This window comes from Lissotriton vulgaris, chromosome 5 (genome assembly GCF_964263255.1).
Source record: "Lissotriton vulgaris chromosome 5, aLisVul1.2, whole genome shotgun sequence".
Classification (NCBI taxonomy): Eukaryota; Metazoa; Chordata; class Amphibia; order Caudata; family Salamandridae; genus Lissotriton; species Lissotriton vulgaris.
Genome location: NC_141693.1, coordinates 562,800,806 through 562,820,629, shown reverse-complemented (window position 1 = coordinate 562,820,629; position 19,824 = coordinate 562,800,806). Strand labels below are relative to the sequence as shown.

General features: G+C 48.9%; 1 long non-coding RNA gene across 1 annotated transcript in view; it reads left to right on the top strand.

Moving 5' to 3' along the window:
• LOC147711274 (uncharacterized) overlaps nucleotides 1-19,824 on the top strand; it is a 32,820-nt gene that overhangs the window by 12,344 nt on the left and 652 nt on the right. Inside the window, exon 3 of the long non-coding RNA XR_015295687.1 lies at nucleotides 119-191. This is a non-coding gene — a long non-coding RNA (uncharacterized LOC147711274). The remainder of the gene's footprint in view (nucleotides 1-118; nucleotides 192-19,824) is intronic.

Sequence of the window (19,824 nt, the reverse complement as noted above, 5' to 3'; positions counted from 1 at the left end):
AAGACTCATCCGACCTGTAATTTGTATGTATTGTTCTTTATTCAGACTTGTAGATGCATAAAGAAAGAAATTAATTAATCCTAATAGTTTTTTCCTCCTTTTCGTCTCTCCTTTGCAGGATCTTCTTTGGCGTTCTCCTTATTGACGTCTTCCTGGCCAGCAGTTTCCCTCCGAGAGAAAAAGAGGATCAGGTAAGTTTTCTAATAATACCACTATATTAATGTGGGAAAGGGCGTGTGGGACCACCAACACGAAAATTAAAACAAGCCAGTGTTTTGAATTTACAAAGGTCCGATCTCCAAAAAGAAACATAAAAAGTGAGGAAGGAGGGGGTAGTGATAAGGTTTTAACGAAGAAAGAGTGAACACGCGCTCATACAGCGTACACTATAAAGTGCTCAGCTTGCTTTTCGCTGTCAGCGCGTTTATCTGTTGCCCTCCCCGTCTCTCCCGATCCCTCCCCCTCGCCTCCAATACCCTCGCAGATGCCCACGCACCTGTGAGAGCCACAACCATCCAGGGCCCTGGCAGGACTCTTCGCCTTGCTTCCGCGACAACTGGTCTTCACCTCCTGCAGACGGTCTGTCGCTAACTTCCTTTCTCTCCGTCGGGAACACTCCTCCTACAGTTACCGCTTCGCTGTCACTTCCCCGACTCGCCAGCGTCTTATGCTCCGCGTCCCGCTCTGCTCCTCTTTCTTCCTCGTCCTGTAGAAATGCCTCTTCCTTCCTCATGTGACCTCCCACGTGGGCAGTAGAAATGTTGTTCTTAAAGGGACCGCATGATTCGCCTACTTCTTTCGTGCCGCCAGAGGGTATTTCACTTCATACGGGCTGTAAGTAAAGGAGGAGGGAAATGTAAGGGGGGATACAGTCCTTTCTGTCAGTTTCCGATTTACACTCATTATGGTCGGTGACTTCCTGACATACCCCTCCCCCAGTTTTTTCCTGATCGGAGAAACATGGATTACGTGAAAGGAAGTCAGCATTTCCATTTTCAGCTCCCTTCCGATGACGTATGTCAAAGGAATAGGGTTTTAGGGATAAGAACCAACGCAGAATCCTCGGATTATTACCCTTGTTGTGACTCATCCACAGGAGAAGCGCATGATCTGTATACAGGGTAACATGTGTCCCTTCTAAGTAATAATGTAAATTGTCCACCGCCCATTTGATGGCCAAGCATTCTTTTGCAATCTTCGAAAACTTCTTTTCCCTTGGAAATAGTTTCTGACTAATAAACAGTACAGGGCGTTCTATAGTGTCTTTGGTACACTGGTAAAGGACTGCCCCTAAGCCTGCTTCCAATGCATCAGTCTGTAACAAGAACAGTTTTTTTGAATTCAGGTGAAACAAGAAGGGGACTGCTAGGAAGGGCTTCTTTGAGATCATAAAATGTTTTTCTGGCGCTATGAGGGGGGTGTACTAGGTCCTTATTCTTTACTTCTGTTTTTAGCATGTCAGTTAAAGGGGATGCTATCTCGGAGTAATTAGGTATAAATCGACGATAATAGCCGAATAAACCCAGAAAAGATCTCACACCCTTTTTAGTAGTGGGGAAAGGAATATCCATGATTGCCTTAATCTTTTCCTGTTGGGGTGCAATGACACCATCCCCTAGGAGATATCCCAAATACTTTACTTTGGTAAAGCCAGCCCTGGACTTTTTAGAATTAACATTCAAACCTGCCATCTGGAGTGCATGAAATACCTCTCTACAGTGGAAAAGATGTTGTTCCCAATTGGGACTGAATATGATGATGTTATCTATATATGCTGATGAATAAGCTTGGTGTTGATGGAGGACCTTATTCATGAGACGCTGGAAAGTTGCGGGGGGCCCGTGTAGTCCAAAGGGTAACACCGTAAACTCATACAGACCAGTAGGGGTACTGAAAGGTGTTTTCTCTTGGTCTTCCTGTCTCAATGGGACCTGCCAATATCCCTTGGTGAGGTTGAGTGTAGTTATGAACTGGGCTTCCCCTAGTTTCTCAATTAGTTTATCAACCCTGGGTAATGGATAAGAATCGAATTTTGATATGGCATTAACTGCTCTGAAATCTATGCCGAAACGGATGGAGTGGTCAGGTTTTGGAACTATGACGATAGGAGAGACCAGTTACTATGGGATGGCTTAATGACACCTAGCTTTAACATAGTTTCTATTTCATTGGCAACATAATCTCTTCTGGCTGCTGGAATTCTATAGGGGCGCTGTTTCACTATTTTACCCGGAGGGGTGGTGATGGCATGTTCAACTAAGGAGGATCTACCAGGGATGTCAGAAAAAATGGAAGAATAGTAATCCAGAAGGTGGAGGAGGGATTCCTTTTGCTCAGAGTTCAGGTTTTTGTTTATATTTATCTGGTTCACAGATGAGGAGAAAGACGTATTCTCAGAAGAAGCTACTTGGACTTTTCTGGGAGGAGGCCCTAACCATTTCTTTAAAAGGTTTCTATGATAGGTTTGGGTTCTTTTTGGTGACAACCTGTGAGGAGGAGCACTGCAGTGGGGATAAACACCCAAATGGAGGCATAGGGAGTTGGATTCCTTACTGTCCTGATGAGGGCGAGGACGCCGATACCCCAGCTTGCGCCATATTGAGGACTCTTTTCCCCCGCCTCAGCTTGTACAATAAAAAAGATTCTTTTTTTCCCGCCCCACAGTACATCGGACTTGAACCGGAAGTTGTTTTCCCGGGAGGCGGACCTCAACGAATGGAGCAATCAGGAAACCGTCAACATGGTCAGGAGCAGCAGAAAAAGCCGGAAGAAACAACAGTCAGCGCGCCTGCTGGAATTTGATATTCAACGCTGGAAGGAGATGCCGACAGAGCCAAGGACGCCACCAACGGAGCCCAAGACGCCACCGAAAGAACCAAGGATGCCGCCACCACTCGAGAGGACAACAAGGAAACTCTAATCGAGGAACTAGAAAATCCTGACATTTGGTCCAAAGTCTGGTGGAGTCTGGGGGACACCCACAAGCCGCCACAACTCAGGAGAATTGTGGCACACAGCTGTACGTAGCAGTTACCTCGCGCTCGGTGGTTGGGGTGGGAGAGACTGGGAGGCTGGGAGGCAAGGAGGGAAGCCGGGCACTGTTTGTTTTCTTCCTCCTAGCACACTTTATACCCCCTCTTCCTGCCGATGCCCAGCACACTTTATACCCCCTCTACCTACCGGTGCCCTAAAAACGGGACCTGGATCAAACTCCTCACACAGGTCAGAAATGTGATAGCCGCCTTTGATAGATAGACTGTCCCTTTAAGAATAATAAAACCCCTCCCTCACATTGCCTCTAACCCTTGCGCACGGTGTGGTGACGGATTAGGTAAACCCACAGATTAGAACCAGACAGTGACTGCTGTTCTCTGTTCTTTTAAGTGACTTCGGTACCCAGCGAAAGCCCTACCACAGATAGTATCCCGGTTCCTGGGATCACCGGACAACATACCGGAGGAAGACCACTAGAAGATAACGCTGTGGACCAATTTTTGTTTGTTTATGCCCAGAGACAGTTGCTCCCCAACCTACCCTATTCATTAAGAGTTATTAATCAACATCAATAAAAATCCTACAATTTTCAACCCAAATGGCCTCCTCGCTTCTGTTTCCGACCTTCCCTCCGACATTTGGTGTCAGAAGTGAGGTCAGAGGAAATGGAGGCCGTAGTTAAAAAAATGGTGGAAGGCCAAGACCGTCTTGAGAAAATGTTGGCCCGATTCTTAGAAACCGCAGAAAGTGAGAGAGAAGCCTTACATAAAACCCTCACAGGACAAAGCCAAACGCAGGAAACCACCATAGGCAAACTCGCAGACGTATTGGGACAACCCAGGGGTTACACCGCCCCTCCCTCTTTAGTTGTGCAAAAGTATGCTGCGGGAATGGATCCTGATTTCTTTCTGTCCAATTTTGAGAGACTTGCCCGTGCAGCCCTTTGGCCAGAGGATAGGTGGGGACAATACTTAGGACTCTTCTTTCTGGGGATCTCCAAGCTGCCTACCAGGCCGCCAATCCCCTTGGAACTACCCCGTATCTAGAAATAAAAAAATGTATACTAGAGCGTATGGGTACTGACGATGAGACCTACAGGATGCAGCTTCGCCAAATAAAAGATGGACTGCAAGAGAACCTCAGGGCCTTACGTTATCGAATAAAAGATATCGCTGACAGGTGGCTCGAGCCGATAACTTCAACTAAGGAGGTCACACTCGAAAAAATTTACCTGGAACAATTTCTCAGTTCCTGACATCCATCCATTCAAAGATGGGTACGTCAACATACAGACCTAAATCTAGAAAAAGCGGTAGAAGTAGCAGTCGCCTACTTTCGAGCACAAGAGCTACAAAAGGGAAAGGAAGCTAGTACCTGGAAACAACCCGCTGGTCATTTAGCAAGGAATCCCCGACCCCCTCATGTACCCCGGAAACCTGAGACTGTAACAGTAGCCTCCAATCCTGTATTATCAGTGACCCGGCCCTCCCCACCTTTGGGGCCTTAATGCTTCCACTTCGGTACCTTGGCCCATATAACCTGCGTATGCCCCCAAAAAGAAGAACCAATGGAGATCAGGTACGTAAGAGCTCTGCATTGTCAAACAGAAAGAGACCCAGGTCCATTTCAAAGACAGATAGCCGTTAACGGAGAACCAAGACAGGCCTTAATTGATACAGGAAGCTGCTAAACCCTAATGAGACATCAGGTTATACCAGGCGGGACTCCACCTACCACGGGTGTTGTTAATATCCAATGCATTCATGGAGACTGTAAGACCTATGCCATGGCTAATGTCAACATTCAACATACACCCACCAGAAATCTGGTAAACATGTTTACCAGTTACATCACCCCGCCACAAAGAAAAATCAGGGGCGGCCCTCGGGGGGTCTTTTGACACTGGTATCAACAAAAGTAATGAAGGAAGTAAAACTGTTGAAAACAAAATGTAAATGGGTCCAATTAAGTAGAATTGTACTTCTGGCGGTGGAATCGAATCATAAAATGTTGATTTTAATGAATGTATATATGCAGTGGGATAATGGGGAGGAGTATGAAAGGGAGATGAGGTGTTTTAATGAGGATGTAGACAGTACTTTAGAAAAATATCCCGCAGATACAATAATAATAATGGGGGATTTCAATCATAAATTAAATCCAAAAAAGGCAGACCTCTGGAATAGGGAACAGTTAGAGGTGTTCGGAATAAACCCAGCTAGGTTCCCAGCTGGGGAGATTGCGAAACAGGACTCAGAACTTGTACACGCCCTAGGAGGTAGGGGCCTTCACTGTGTAAATGGCAGAATAGAGACAGACTCTCCTGCAGGAAAGACGTTTAATCTAGGGCAACAGAACTGCCCTATTGACTATACATTTTTGCAAGCCTGGAACTTCCCCCAGATTAGGGGTTTTAAGATAGAACAAAAAGAGGTGAGCGATCACAAACTTCTCCACCTAATAATATCTGGGGGAAGGAAATTGCAGAGAGAAATGGTGATTACCCAGGAGGTCGAGTACCCTAAACGGGTGACGACACGACTAACTGATGAATATATGGAAAAACTGAAGGTCATGCAAATAAAAACGGCACCTGAAGATTGCGAGAATAAAACCCTGGAATGGTTTATAGGGAAATTAGAAGAAGTGGTTCAATGCTTAAGAATAGAACCACAAGGGTAAAACAAATAAACAGAGGGAAAGGGTTTTCAGTGACGTGCCAAAATAAGAAAAAGGAGATACGGGCAGTACAAAGAAGACAAAAAAAGAACTTCACACAAGAGAGACAGGAACAACTAATCAAGCAGAAAAAAGAATTTACATTAATGGTAAATAATGCAAAAAGGATATATAAAGAGAAATGCTGGTTAGATCTATTAGAAGCCATAGAGGATAAAAATTTAAGGCAATTTTGGAAACTAATAAAAGCTGCAGCCGGAACAGCAGATGGAGAACTAAACTGCGTGGTGAGTGAGGCCGCATGGGAAGAGTACATAAGGGAATTGTACGGGGTAAGATCGCCCAGAGAGGATGTGGAGGCCAAAATATGGCTAGAAATCTCCGAAGACTTAATAACCAAATTTAACGAAGGACAGGTAGAGCTTACAATAAAAGAACTTAAGCTAACCCGGGCTGCAGGTCCAGATAATCTCCCTGCAATAATTCTGAAGTCGGAGGTAAAAAAATGGTGGGCAAGATTTCTGGCTAAGATGTTCCATATAGTCTTATACGTAGGAGTAATGCCATCAACCTGGAAGGGTGCCATAATTAGGCCAATCCACAAGAAAGGGAGTATAGAGGTGCCACAAAATTACCGGCTGATCAACCTCTTAGATATAGGAGAGAAAGTCTTCTCTAAAATTGTATTGAAACAATTGAATGCATGGGTCGAAGAGTTCCAAATTGTACCCACAGAACAGGGTGGATTTAGAGCGGGCCATTCCACAATAGATCATGGATTTGCCCTATGGGCTATGGCTAGGAAGTCGACGGAACAAAACGGCAAGCTATGCTGTAGTTTCGTCGACTTCAGAGCAGCCTTTGATTCAGTGGATCGGGCTTGCCCATGGGAAACCCTAAAGAGGTTAAATATTCCCAAAGATCTCCTCACAATAATAAAGGAACTATATAGGGAAAATTGGGGGCAAGTTATCAAGGATACCGTGGGATCTTTGACCCCAAAAATACCCATTGCCAATGGATTAAGACAGGGCTGCGTGTTGGCTTCCCAGCTTTTCTCTATTTTTCTGTCTGATCTCCCGGCATATCTAGAGGTGGAGGGTAGTGCCAGCCCTAAAATGGATGGAAACAAGGTATCCTGTTTATTGTACGCGGACAATCTGGTAATAGTAGACCAGACCGAGAGGGGTCTCCAAAGAAAGCTTAATGCCTTTAAGACATATTGTGATAGTAAACTCCTAACTGTTAATCTAGATAAAACCAAAACCTTATGTTTCGGAAAAAAGATAAGTAGGTTCAGTTGGTACATAGGTGATCTCAAACTGGAGACAGTTAATGAGTACCGCTACTTGGGTATATGGTTCGATAGGGCCCTAAATTGGAATACTCACCTGGAAACACAAAAAGCAAAGGCACTCTCTTCCATATGTGGTTTAAAAAGATTTAATGGGGATTATGGAGAGATGTCACACCGACCAATGCTTAGAGCTTTTGAGGCAATGATCCCCTCCCAAGTCCTGTATGGAGCAGAGATCCTTTATTTGAGCGGTAAGGGATCCTGGGATGTGATAGAGGGGAAATGCATAAAAAGGCTCTTATCCCTTCCTCAATCTTCTATGATACAAGCCATAAGAACAGAAATAGGTACAAAGTCCTGGGTGATACAAGGTCAGATGGCTGTGATCGGATTTTGGAAGAGATTGGAAGATCCAGAAAGGCAAAAAGTAGCACACTGGTGTCGTACAGAAATTCAGAAAAGTGAGCTAAAATGGGCAAAGGTCAGTAGGGAAAAATTGATGGGAATTTTTAAATTATTAAAGATTGATGTGGACCAGGAAACGTACCAAGTTCTTAGTACCAAAGGTGAGCTGAAGCAAAGGGGGAAAGAAGTCTCTAGACTGACTGATATTGAATATTTAGTACAGAAAAAATCAGTAGCGCATATGTTAAACGCTTGGTCCAATGAAAACTGGTTCCCCTACCTTGATAGGCTACCAAACCGTGGGTACAGGCAAGAGATCCTGAGGCTTCGGATCGGGATTAACCCATGGCTAATAAACAGAGATCTTAAGTCAAAAATGTTAGACCAGCAAGGTCTTTGCAGGTGTAAGTTGGGAACTAAAGGAGACCTGCTACATTTCCTGCTAGATTGTCTGACACTCTTAGATCAGAGAAAACTGTGGCTGCGCCCAGTATTTCTAAAACATGACATAAAAACAAGGACGCAGGCAGCCAGCCTTTTAACCGAAATCCCTTCCATTGATATTGTAATTGCCCTCGGGAAATTCATAAAGGTGGCCCTGAGTGCATTGAGAAGCCAGGAATAATCTGTAGTACTGTATGAAATTTTAGTTGAATGAAATACTTGGAGTGGAAAGAAAATGAGTAGGTTTTTATATTGTAAATATAAGTTTTACGGTACATGTAAATTTTTACTGGTATTTCATAGGATTGTTTTAACGGTTGAATTTTTAAAATAGGCTTATGAATTTACTGTGCATACTCCATTTTGTGTTATGTTCATTGCATTGCTTAAAGACTATGGTCATAATAAACATACATTTCGACTGGTAAACATGAAAGTAGGACTCCTTCCCCATCTTCCAGAACCTGTGCTCTAGGTACGGACTATCCCTATATTCACAGCCTACTTCCTCGCCAAGCGTCAAACCAGATAGAATAGAGAGAAGAGGCACCATTCTTCCATGAGATAGATCCCGGGTGGGAACAAGGAGAAGACAGGAATAGTAAGTAATACAGAAGAAGGGAAAAAAGAAACAAGAAACCTGTCCTTTTAACCCATTCAGATGACCCTCCATGGCAGGGGTCTCCAAACCGGTCCTGGAGGGCCGGATCCATGCCAGATTTTTAAAATTACTACATGTATCTCAATGGGGATATCCAAAAAATCTGGCATGGATCCAGCCCTCCAGGACCGGTTTGGAGACCCCTGCTCTATGGAGTCATGATCGTAATTTCCACACAGCTCAGAGAGAAGACAAAACCCTACAGGAAGCATGGAGACAAGCAACCGAACAAGAAGATCCACTGCAAGTAGGTCTCCAGTTTTTTACAAAGAAAGGGTTGTTATATAGAAAAGGGGGAAAGTCTATGCCTGTCCAATTACTAGTACCCCTTCCCTACAGGGAAAAAGTTCTTTACTTAGCTCACAGTCATCTACTGGGCGGTCACTTTGGAGGAGACAAGACAGAGAAGGCTATTCTGGACAGATTTTATTGGCCAGGTATATATCAACAGATCAGGAGATATTGTCGTGAATGTGCAGTATGTCAAAAAACTAGCCATTATATTTCACCTTGTGTGCCCTTTAAACTTTTGCCTGTTATGGATTTACCTTTCACCAGGGTAGGAATGGACATCATAGGACCTCTTTTACCCTCACGTAGTAGTTGTCGCTACATGTTAGTATTAGTTGACTACGCTACTAGATTCCCAGAAGCTAATCACACTTAGGCAACCCAATACAACGCAGATAGTTAAAGCCATGATCAACATCTTTTCATGTGTAGGATTCCCTAAGGAAATAATCACTGATCAAGGTACCCCTTTCACCTCCAAACTAATGAAGCAAGTATGTCAAGAGTTAAAAATTAAGTAGATCCGTACCTCCGCCTATCACCCTCAGAGGGACGGATTGGTGGAGCGCTACAATGCGACATTAAAAATCACCCTCAGAAAATTACTAAATTTGGAAGCCCTCAAATGGGAAGACATGCTCCCACTCGCCCTGTTTGCTGTAAGGTGTAGTCAGCAAAAGAGTCTAGGATATTCTCCATTCGAGTTATTGTATGACAAACCTCCGCGTACCCTCTTGGATATGGCCCGAGAAGAATGGGAAGAGGACGCTGACACCTCTAAACCTTTATTAGAGTATGTAGGCAATCTTAAAACCCACTTGAAGCAGGTACGTGAAATAGTAAGAACGAACCTGGAACAAGCCCAAAATGCACAAAAGAAACAGTATGATAAGGTCACTAAGAACAGGTCCCTCCAAGTAGGATAGCAGGTCCTAATATTACGCCCCACACCCAAACACAAACTATTAAGCCAGTGGCAGGGACCCTTTAAAGTATTTGATAAGGTAACCCTTGTCACCTATACAATAGAAATGGATCCCTCTGGTAGTACCACTCAAATCTATCATTTTTTTTTTTTTAAATATATTTTTATTGCAGGAATTAGTAAATCGTTATAATATCGACCAGCAGTGTATCATAAGCGATATCAACAGAATAAGACCCTCTGGCCCCCCCCCGTAAGTTCCGTACACAGCCATCCGGCCCACAACCCTGGGGTCGGGCGGCGAAATGCAATGGGGGATCAGTAGGATACTTGAGCTGGTCCGGATGATTCCCTGTCCGTCATCTGCTTTTCTAAACAAGCCTATAAACCTAAAGGAAAACCCCCACCCGCAAAGGACTACTAACTAAAAGAAAACCCACCCAACCCCACCACCAGCGCCAGGGAGCTACCTACACAGGATCTGCCATGGGACCCACGGGGAAAGCAATAGGACCATCAGTACAAACGTTTACCGGGACTCGGGGCGAGTCGCTTCTTCACCTTCAGAGTCGCTGGGGGCACAATAATCCCTGAGGGCCTGCACTAACATTTCCCACTCCAACGCGGCCTCCTGCGCCTTCTCATTACGCTGCCTCCAAGCTAGTTGATATCTCAGCGCGCTCTCCCCCGCCGCCCACTTCAAAAGCTCACTGTGCCATCTGCTGCCTGTCGGACCAACTCGTGCCTTCCAGTTCCTGGTCACCTCTCGTTTAGCAAGGAGGAGCCCTAGGTCGACAAATTTACTAGAAATTTTATTCCTGGGGGTATGGGGGAACCAGTGTAGGAGCCCCACCGCCGCATCAAATGATAAGGATCTCCCCGTCACCTCCTCCAGGGTCGTTTCTACTTCCTGCCAGTAAGATGACAGACCTGGACAGGCCCATAACATATGTAGGAGGTCCGCTTCCTGAGCCGGGCACCTAGGGCATGCCGCCGAATTCGTGGCAAAATATCGCCTGATTTTCACCGGGGTCAGGTACGCTCTATGGAGAACATAATAGTGGACCAACTGAAAACGGGCGTTGCGTGTGCCCTTCCAGGCTCGTCTCACCAACTGGGACCAAGTCGTCTCCGGGATCTCCCTACCGATGTCCTCCTCCCAGCGGTTTCTTAGAGTGGTGAGAGGAGCCAACCCTTCGTTAATCAACCTGCCGTAGAGGCAAGTGACCGCCTTCACCGTGCCCGCCGACATCATCACGTACTGGCACACCTGAGATAAGGGGGGTTCCTCCTGCCCGTTCTTCCAATGTGCCTGGATCGCTCGCACAATGGCCGAGTGTAGCAGGAAGTCACCACGGGGGATCTCGAAGCGGTCAAAAAGATCCCGGAAGGACAAGAGCGCTCCGTCCTCGTACAGATCCCCAACCAGCTGTAGGCCGGCATCCTCCCAGGCCGCCAAGCGTGACCAATCCCCTCCATGGGGGAGGGCCGTCAGCATCCCCAACGGTATTTCAGGCGCATATGGTATCCTCAGTTGGCCTCGGGCGTGGGCCCGATTCCAACACAGGCGAACAGTCCGCTCCTCCATCGACAAGTCCCGCAGGGCCAAACGTTGTCGCAGCGCTATAAAGGAGAGAACATGCCTGGCCATGCCCGTCCCCCTCCCGTCTTCCGGGCCCCGGAATTCCCTGGCGATCTCCTGGGTGAAGGTCTGGAGCTGCGCCGCCAGATAATACTTTTCAAAGTCCGGCACCGCGAGCCCCCCCTCGTCTTTCGGCCTCATCAGGGTTTTGAGGGCCACCCGCCGGCGGCCTGTCCCCCAGAGGAATCCGACCACCATGGAGCGTAACAGTCGAAACGTGGCCGGTGGGATCCAGATCGGTAGAGTCCGGAAGTAATATAATAGCCGGGGAAGCGCCACCATTTTAAGCAGGGCGATCCGTCCCGCCACCGAAAGCGGTAGCGTAGCCCAAAAGGCCATGCAGCCTCGGAGTGCTCGAATGCTACGGGCAATGTTCCCATCTAGGAGGTCGGGTTGGTCGTGGTAAACAAACACCCCAAGGTACTTAAAGCAGTCGGGTTCCCACCTAATCTCCCTACTGAGGGCAGAGGCGGAAGTACCCCTGCGTACCGGAAAAAGACAGGTCTTGGACCAATTCACTCGGAGGCCCGAGACCTCCCCGAACTCTGTGAGCGCCACCGCCGCCCCGCGTAAAGCGTCGAGCGGGTCCTCCAGGAAGAGCAACAGGTCGTCCGCATACAGCGACACATAATGCGGGCCCGCAGGCGTCCACAAGCCCGTGTAGTGGGCTCCCGACCTAAGGTGCAGCGCAAGTGGTTCCACCGCCAGCGCAAATAGAAGTGGGGACAATGAACACCCTTGCCGCGTGCCTCGTTCTACCGGATACCGCGAGGAAATCAGTGGCCCCGCCCGGACCCTGGCCGAAGCAGAGGCATAGAGAACCGCGGTCCACCTGACAAAGCCCTCCCCAAGGCCGAATCTCCGCAGCACCGTGCAGAGGTAGTCCCACTCCAGGCTATCAAAAGCCTTCTCTAGGTCCACCGACAGGACGACCGGGGACGGGGCATCCACGAATGGTTCCCCCAACAAACGGAATAACCTGCGAATATTCATAGTCGTGTTCCGCCGTGGGATGAAACCAGCTTGGTCTTCATGCACCAGGGAGCTCATGTGTCCCAGCAGCCTCGAGGCCAAGATGCTGCTCAGTATTTTATAGTCCACCGACAACATCGATAGGGGACGGTAAGACCCCGGGTCGGACGAGTCTCGGCCCGGTTTGAGGAGAGGAACCACCAACGCCTCACACATCGAGCTTGGGAGTCGCCCCAGCCTCTTCGCCTCCCTGTAGACCACCAATAATCGAGGGGCTAGGAGGTCAGCGTAAGCTGCATAAAACTCCACAGGCAGGCCATCCAGGCCCGGGGTCTTGTTTCTCGCCATCCGTTTAATGGCCCCGCGGATCTCCCCCAATTCAATGTCAGATCCCAGGGCTTTCGCCACTTCCTGCTCCACTGTGCGGAGCTCCAGCGGACGTAGATAATCATCTAGTCGGTCAGGGTCTCGTGCGGAGCGACTACGGTACAAACATTCGTAATAATGCCGGAAGCAGCTAAGAATCTCCGGTTGGGTGTGGACCTCGGTTCCGTCTGCCTCACGCATACTTGTCGTCAATTGGGACTGGCGCGTAGGGTTGGCCAACCACGCCAACAACGCGCTCGATCTGTCTCCCTCTGTGATGGATCGGACCGTATAGGCCTTATAGTCAAAACAGCGGAGCCGTTCGACCTCTGCCGCCACCTTCTCCCTCGCCTCCGCCGTTCGTATTTGCAATTCCGGGTGTCCCGGGCGGCGAAGTTCAAGCTCGCGGAGTCTCCGATCCGCTGCATCTAGATCAGCTAAGATAACGCGCCTCATGCCCACCTTCTTAGAAATACAGTAGCCCCTCACCACTACCTTAAAAGCGTCCCACTCTAACGCTCTAGTACTCGCGGTGCCGCCGTTGGATGCAAAATATTCCAATATCTTGTCCCCCAGGTCAGCCCTGAAGACACTGTCCTCAAGGATCTCTGGTTGCAGCTTCCAGGTGGGCACCGCCGGCGTCCCGGGGAACCAACGAAGGTCCAGCAGGAGGGGGTTATGGTCCGAAATGGTCCTGGACAAGTACTCAGATCGGACCGCTGCCGAAACCAGTTCGGGCGACCCAAGAAAGCCATCTAGTCTGACATGCAACTCATGAAGGCTCGAGAAATATGAATAATCCCTAGATGCGGGATGATGCGCCCTCCAGATGTCCGTCAAACCCCAGCGGGTCTGCCAATCTTGACGACCCTTAGCCGTGCGACGAACCGGAGAATCTGGAAGCGGCGGATGCGAGCGGTCAATATCCACATCCACTACAGAATTGAAGTCTCCTCCAAGCAGAAGGGGCCCGGAGAAAAAGTGGGCCAACGAGCCCGATAGCCTGGAAAGGAAGGCAGTCTGGTCCATATTAGGAGCATACACACAACAAACGTTCAAGTCCCTCCCACCTAGAGTGCCCGAGATGGCCACGTAACGCCCCTCTGGATCTATCACTGTTCTCGTGACTTGAAAGGGGACCCCTGCCCTGATCCATATTAGCGCCCCTCTGGCATAAGCGGAGTACGACGTGGAAAAGACCTGCCCCCGCCATCTACGCTGTAGCGCCGCCCCTTCCGCCTTGTTCAGATGAGTTTCCTGCAGCAGCGCCATTTGCACTCCCCTGCGCACCAAATAAGCGTGGACCTTGTGGCGCCTGGACATAGTATGAAGCCCCCTTACGTTCCAAGTGACACATTTCAAGTTAGCAACATCAGCCATTGTCCCATATTGTTCTTGCACAGTCTCCCCATCCGGGTCCCAACAAAGAAAGGACAACATTCCTCCCAGCACTGAAGGCGGCCATTTTCCCCAACCAAAACCAAACAACCCAAGAACGAACCAAACCCTCACCCACCCACCCCAGAACAGGACCCAAACTGCACCATCTAGATCCCATCCAAACCTCGCCTTCCATTCACCCAGTAACCCCTACTAATCCCACGGTCGCCACCGTAGGAAGGCCTTAAGGGCCAGGTGCGGGCCGGGCGGAGGCAGTGGGCCCTCGACGCTCAGGACACCAGGACTATAACAAGCCCTAAACAGTGCCAAAACCTCTCGGGCAGAAACAGGGGCACCCCACCCCTCCCTCCCTGTCTGTCAGCAGCAATGGACGGCAACCGCCTCCCCCCTGCCGGGCCCCCTCCCAAAATAATGCAAACAAATGCACACCTAGTATAAGTAATTGCTAGGTGGACAACCCATTCGTGATTGATCACTTATATTTTATAGAAAAGTTTTTTGAAACGTTTTTGGCATCAAAGAATACACAACACATTCACAAAGAGTACACAAATGCATTGAAACCAAAATACAGTACATAACATTATAACATACACATATAATGATTGTGATTACAATGAACAACTGTGCTATGCCTCAAAATGTAGCGTTATACTGAGGCACCAATCCTGAATTACAAATGAACAAGTGGACAGAGAAATGAAATACTAGCCTACTTGTTTCCACCACCCTAGACACGTGTTAATTTTAACATATGGTACAAAAAATAGGAACACACAAAAAACTAAGCAGACATGTAGAATTTGTGCGAATTCTGTTCCTATTATGCCCTAATATTCTCAGTATCTGGGTGGAGCAGGACGCCGACGCGTTTCGAACCCATAGAATAAGTAGAGGGTTCTCCTCAGGACAAGGATTGGGGGTTGTTGTTGCTGTGAATTTAAAAAAAAATGGTATCAATGGAATGTTGACTACCACCTTACTGAGACTACCACACTGTACATACACGTAAGGGTACCTTAGACTTGCAATGTCAGGAAACTCTCTGTGGGTTTTCCTGTGGGTGAGATGATATAAACCCTAATTAATCACTATGCCACATACAATACGTACGCCTCCAAATGATCAGGGGAAAATGGGCACGTACCTTGGTGGATACACCACTATAAAGTGTAAGGGGTGCCGGTGTGCGTAAAATCAGGAGTTACAGGGATTATGCCTGAGGAGATAAACAACACTACGTGTCAAAAAATCAAACTCCAAATGCCCTAAATAGTTTTTTGCACATGTAACTGTCGCTGCTGCAGAGGTAAAGGGAGCACGTACCTTGTTAGGTAGACGTTTGTTACTCTGCACGAACTCGAGCGGCAGCCGCCGCTTTAGTTCGGAAACTGTGGGGACAAAGAGAGACAGTAATCAGTAAACTGCCTGACAGGCATTTACTGGCTCACTGTTGGTAACGCTATATCAAAGCGGGACTTACATTTTTCGCGATTGAATCTGTCTCCACACCAAGCACCCAAACTTCGCTGAACGAGTAGCGCGAGTGAGTTGGGGGCGTGTCCTGATCTTTTAAACGCGTAATGCGTTAGTGAAGGTGTGGGCGAGGGAGTGATGGGACTTGTAGTCCACTGTAAAGCGAGAGCATGTCCCGGTGTTTTCAAACCTGATGCGTTAGTATGTGGGCCACTAGGGCCCCGGCACCCACAGTTACATTTATGAAACCAAAAAGTAGAAGAGGGCCGCTGGAGCTTTGTATATCCACTGAATTGTCACTAAAAGATGTCATGTGTTTGTGGCAATCAGGCCCCTATATGATCATAAAAGGGGGAGGCAGGCAGTGTGGGTACATCAAAACGTGAGTGGTTGACGATATTTATAAGCACATGAGCGACTGGCAGCAAAAGCAGACGACGATGCTTTTGCTGCCAGTCGCTCATGTGCTTATAAATATAACTGTGGGTGCCGGGGCCCTAGTGGCCCACATACTAACGCATCAGGTTTGAAAACACCGGGACATGCTCTCGCTTTACAGTGGACTACAAGTCCCATCACTCCCTCGCCCACACCTTCACTAACGCATTACGCGTTTAAAAGATCAGGACACGCCCCCAACTCACTCGCGCTACTCGTTCAGCGAAGTTTGGGTGCTTGGTGTGGAGACAGATTCAATCGCGAAAAATGTAAGTCCCGCTTTGATATAGCGTTACCAACAGTGAGCCAGTAAATGCCTGTCAGGCAGTTTACTGATTACCGTCTCTCTTTGTCCCCACAGTTTCCGAACTAAAGCGGCGGCTGCCGCTCGAGTTCGTGCAGAGTAACAAACGTCTACCTAACAAGGTACGTGCTCCCTTTACCTCTGCAGCAGCGACAGTTACATGTGCAAAAAACTATTTAGGGCATTTGGAGTTTGATTTTTTGACACGTAGTGTTGTTTATCTCCTCAGGCATAATCCCTGTAACTCCTGATTTCACGCACACCGGCACCCCTTACACTTTATAGTGGTGTATCCACCAAGGTACGTGCCCATTTTCCCCTGATCATTTGGAGGCGTACGTATTGTATGTGGCATAGTGATTAATTAGGGTTTATATCATCTCACCCACAGGAAAACCCACAGAGAGTTTCCTGACATTGCAAGTCTAAGGTACCCTTACGTGTATGTACAGTGTGGTAGTCTCAGTAAGGTGGTAGTCAACATTCCATTGATACCATTTTTTTTAAATTCACAGCAACAACAACCCCCAATCCTTGTCCTGAGGAGAACCCTCTACTTATTCTATGGGTTCGAAACGCGTCGGCGTCCTGCTCCACCCAGATACTGAGAATATTAGGGCATAATAGGAACAGAATTCGCACAAATTCTACATGTCTGCTTAGTTTTTTGTGTGTTCCTATTTTTTGTACCATATGTTAAAATTAACACGTGTCTAGGGTGGTGGAAACAAGTAGGCTAGTATTTCATTTCTCTGTCCACTTGTTCATTTGTAATTCAGGATTGGTGCCTCAGTATAACGCTACATTTTGAGGCATAGCACAGTTGTTCATTGTAATCACAATCATTATATGTGTATGTTATAATGTTATGTACTGTATTTTGGTTTCAATGCATTTGTGTACTTTTTGTGAATGTGGTGTGTATTCTTTGATGCCAAAAACGTTTCAAAAAACTTTTCTATAAAATATAAGTGATCAATCACGAATGGGTTGTCCACCTAGCAATTACTTATACTAGGTGTGCATTTGTTTGCATCTATTCAGACTGTCCGGCACTTTCTTGTGTTTGGTATAAAAGAGTGGTCCAGCCGGTCAGAGACAGGACCCAGCCTTTCCCTCTTTTTTTCGTTTTTTTTCCCTCCCAAAATAAGGCAGCACACCCCGTTACCCTTGTCCATCCAAAAGGTCCTCCACCGATTTCGGTGTGATCACCGGTGTGTGGGCACTACCAGCCACTGAGTCCTCCGAGTCCGATGGTGCCCCCTCTTCACCCAGGTTTCCTTCCTCCTCAACGGCTTCGTCCCGTGCACCCGACAGCTCCGACAGTACTTCCAACACTCCCCTCCGCTCCGACGACGTCTCTGCAGTTGAGGGCCCTCCCGTGCGGCCTCGGCGATTCCTGATCCTCCTGGATCGCCGTCTCCGTTCCGGCTCATCTGCCTGTTGGGACGAGGAGCCGAAGCCATCTTTCCCTGTCCTGTAAAGTTCGAGCCAGGCACAGACATCCTCCGGGGTGTCGAAGAACTGAGTTTTGTCATCGACTATGATGCGGAGCCTTGCAGGGTAGAGGAGCGAGTACTGGATGCCCTCGCTCCTGAGCTCGCGCTTGACCGCCAGGAAGGAGAAACGCTTGCGTTGAGTCTCGTAGGTGTAGTCCGGAAAGATGTTCACCTGACTGTTCGCTACTTTGAATGGACCATTATGTCTGGCGGCATTGAGGATTAAGTCCCTGTCCCGAAAGTGCAATAAGCGCGCCACCACCGGCCTCGGGGTGCGTCCCTGTTGCGGTGGCCGTGCCGGGACTCTGTGGGCACGCTCCAGAGTGTAGAAGGAGGATAGCCCCTCCGGGGCCACCGTGTCACGGAGCCAGGTCTCTAAATATGCCACCATGTCGCCATCCTCGATCTTTTCCGGGAGGCCCACTACACGAATGTTGTTTCTCCTGTTGCGGCCTTCCGCATCCTCCGCCCTTTGCTCCAGGGTCGCAATTCGGGATAGGGCATCCTTCATCGTCGCAGCCAAGGTTCGCTGCGCCGGCTCCAAGGTTTTCACCGAGCTCTCCACTTCCTTGACCCGGTCCGAAAGTTTGCCGTGGTCCGCTCTGAGGAGGCCCAAGCTCGTCGCCACCTGGGCAATGTCCTGTTGGAGGGCCGATCTCGTGGTCGTTATCGCCTCCAGGACGCGGTCAAACTGTTGTTGCATCGACGCGCCACCAGAACTCTTTGGGTCCCCATGCTCCTCTTTGTCCTGGGCTTCCGAGTCCGAGGCGGTCGGGGTAGTCCCCTTGGCTCCTCTAGGTTTCCCCATGTCGCCGGGGGCACTCCGTGAAGGTCCCGGAGTAGGCGTCTCCGGGTGCAGATGTCGACCACGACCCTCCCGGTTACTGGTCCTCAAATCGAGTGTGGGAGACCTCCTTCTCCAGGGCCTGTGGAGACTTCTCCGCTTCGGCTCACACCACCGCCACAGCGTCCGAGGGCACCGATGAGGGGGCGGAGACAACCGTCGCCGAGTCGGGCAGGCCTGCTCACCCGCTAGAGACCCGGGGTGAGGGTCACCAACTCCACCGGACGATTTGTGGCGCCAAAGTGTCGCGCCTCCCATGGAAGTGGACTGGCCGGGAAGACGTGGCCAGGTGCGGAGTCGTGAGTCGGGCCACCGCCCGGATCACAGGGCGTCCGCTCCCGGGGTCCCCTACAACATGGGCATCCGCCCGGTCACCCAACCGAGTGCAAACTCGTTGTGAAAAGTCCGAACCAGTAGACAGCCAGTGCACAGAGCAGCCGGGGATGGCAAAGTCGGGAGCCAGTCGCTGCTCGCGACGCTCCTCCAAGTCAGTGGGTCCGACCAGGGGGACAAAGAAGTCCGGGCGCCATGTTGGGTCGCACTCCGCAACTCCGCAAACTTCGGTTTAACTCCGGAGCAATTCTCGTTCGAGCCCCATCAGGGGCCCCGGCAGGTCTTCGTCGGTCCGCTCAGCAGAATGCGGGGTCTGGGGTGCCCCGCAGCCTCCGATTTACAGGATAATACCGGGCTCAGTCCCGGAGCCGAGCTCTCAGGCGACCATCGCCATCGGCGCCCAAGCCACGCCCCCACCACTCAAATCTATCATATCAACCTATTGAAAAAGTGGGAAGGCCCTAAGCCGGTACTAGTCATAGAACCAGCCCCCACTTTAGTGGACCAGAGCATAGATGCAGATCTGCCTGCCAAAATGTGTTTTCCTTATTCCCAGGTCGAACCAGATTAGTAGAACATGAAATCCACACAGTGCCTGGGAAAACGGTGCGCCTGAAGCCATATAGAATCCCTGAGGCCAGAAGAGAGGCCATAGAACAAGAAGTACTCCAAATGCTAAAATTAGACATCATTGAACCCTCTAAAAGTGAGTGGAGTTCCCCTACAGTACTTGTGCCTAAGCCAGATGGATCCATTCGCTTTTGTATCGACTTTAGGGAGGTGAATAAAGTGTCACAGTTTTACGCATCTTCCCTCCTTAGAGTCGATGAAATGATAGAGAGGCTCGGAAAAG